Here is a 2,745-nt window from a genome sequence, read left to right on the forward strand (position 1 = left end):
AAAGATGCCCCCTGGGGTTGGTCTTACACTACTAGCTTAAAAAAAAATCATGCATAGATTTTAGGAAATCTCATTAGCTGGTATGTTAAATCCCACTAGTTCATTTGTTAATGAATAGCAAAGATTTACCAGATGCGAATGATGTTCATGTAGGCTATGGGGCCCCTCTTCCTGCACTCAGCTGGATCTGCCTGTAATCCTCAGATCGAAAGGCAGAAATCAACTTCTACTTAGGATTGGGAGAGTCTCACTATTAAGGATATCCTACTTACCCAAGAATGGACCTAATCTATTAGAAAACAGGGCAGCTATAGCTCTCAGAACAACCTATAGGATACCAAGAGCAATGCACTCATTGACAATGAAAGATAATCCCTTGCTGCCCCAATGGTTGAGACACACATGTCCTAAAGAGGTTCCTCCCTTTAAAACTTCAACTTCCCCAAGACCTTGGCTTTTTAGCATCTAGCGACATGCTAGATTATGCTAGATTTATGGGCTAGTGTCCTTTTATCCACCTGACAATTAAAGTACAAATCGTCTTCTGGGTAGATCTACAAGGACCACTCCACTGTAAGAGCATCGGTCGCCCTTCTTGAAACAAAACCCACTCTGAAGTCTGTCCTTTCGCCTTCATAAAGGACCCAGTGAACAGTTTTGTGAGTATATATCAGAAAGAGGGCAGTTCATCATTGAGTGAATTGTGCCTCCCAGGGTCTATTATGCCATCCATCACGAAAGCAAATTGTTGCTTTAATGATATATTAGTGTAATAACCTACACAGGACACACCGGTGATGTATTACTCAAGATGGCCCCACTTATGCAAGCCAGGCTCCAGGAAGAGGCTGGATAACCTGGAAGGCGATTGGAAGGCTTCCACCAAGTCTAAAATCAGCCAGCAAGGCACTTTCCTAGGAGCAGAGAGCAATACCAGTTTTAAATTAAACCTCCTGTCATCTTGGTAACAAATCTGCAGCCCTCTTCGACCTTGGTGTCTTGGCTAATTCTAATTTGTAGGCACCATCTTGGTTGGTGGTGAGGAATGTGGAATTTTGCTCCGGGGAGTTTCTGAATCACACCATGGCCAAGCTCTGTTCTGCATGTCTGTCTTAGGACAGCTGTGGTGCAGTATACCTTAGAGATTTTCCAATTACTCTGGAATAATTGAAATCACCTATAATGATCATCTTATTGAACACACACTTGGCATTCTCACAGGGTACTTCACTGCTTCTCCTGCTCTATAAAAATAGATTTACCCTCCTCCCTGTTTCTCTTCCCTTAGAATGTTTCATGTTATTAAAAACAGAAGATTGCTCATCAAATGTTTTATTTGCCACATGGGTGGGGCCATCGATCATCTTGACTGGCTCTGTGTGCTCATGTGTACCTCATTAGCAGAAATCCACGCATCGTGCTCATGTGGAAATGTTGCTAATTGGATTCACGTATATATAAGAACTAATTAAAACATAACATTTCATCCTCAGTGCAGTTAGTGGAAGAATAGTAGAAGCATCACATCAGGTCAGTGAAAAGTCCATCCTACAAATTGTCCTCCATGGACATAATTGCTCTGGTGGTGAAGGTGAGTTCTTTAGGTGACATCTATGAGGGTAGAGACATTCATCTCCATTTGGCCCTGAATTAGGCGTATAATGGCCATGAAGGAAGCATTGCACATAAGGTTCAGTAGTAAAGAAGGAAGCATAGGGTCTAACAGTTCTGAGTGCTTCTGTGGGTGGAGCTGGTCTGTGTGGTTTCTCTCCAGGCCTCCATCTCTACTTCCAAGCACACACAAAACAGACCCCTTCCTGCATGTGAGCCCAGAGGATCAAGTTGTTAAGGGTTCTAAGGAAAAGAGGCAAGAATGGCTGACCTCTCGGAGGGTGCTTTGCTTTAGTGACCACAGAGAAGGCTCTATGTGAGTTTACTCAGGATAAACATGGAGCTACTCTTTGATGCTTTGGTTTATCTGACAGAGACACTCTAATTCTACAGACTGTGAGATGGTGCTCTGGTATTGTTGGTAGAAACTACTGCTTCCCTTCCAGCTTCCTTACCTCCCCTCGAACCCCAGCTTCCTTACGTCCCCTCGAACCCCAGCTTCCTTACGTCCCCTCGAACCCCAGCAGCCTCAACCTCCTGGCCCTCTCTTCTCAGCTGTCAACCGATCTCACTCCAATTTTTCCCATGGCTGGTCCTGCTCCAGGTCACATCCAGTCTTTGAATAAAGCAGAGATTGAGAAAATCAGGGAACGGATACACAAGGATCCATGGATTCGGACCCTCCCCTGCAACACGACCCAGAAGACTCGGAGAACCCCCGCTCTTCTGCTAACACAATAGAGTGTTGATGGTTGCGGATGCTAAAGGCGATCATGGCAAAAATAATGACAAAGGAAGTGAGCCACTGTGTAGTTCTGATTAAGGACATTAAAGCATGCATTCAAAGAATAATTCTTCTTGATGAAGCAAGATTTATCCCAGGAAATCAAGGATGGTTCAAAGCCTGGAACACAAATAGATTGTAAAAACCAAAGAGGAAGAGATCTACCGTGCAATGCTAGTCTGTGGCATTATAAACTGGTACAGTCTTTTTGGAAAGCAATTTAGCTACTCATGTTAGAAGAGGTCAAACTCCCGGAAGCGGAAACTGAAATACGGTTCCCAGGTGCTGGGTTGAGGGAGAAGTAAGGAGTTGGTCTTCAATGGGTGTGGAGTTTGTTTTACAAGATGAAA

The sequence above is a fragment of the Mustela erminea genome, chromosome 14 (genome assembly GCF_009829155.1).
Source record: "Mustela erminea isolate mMusErm1 chromosome 14, mMusErm1.Pri, whole genome shotgun sequence".
Lineage (NCBI taxonomy): Eukaryota > Metazoa > Chordata > Mammalia > Carnivora > Mustelidae > Mustela > Mustela erminea.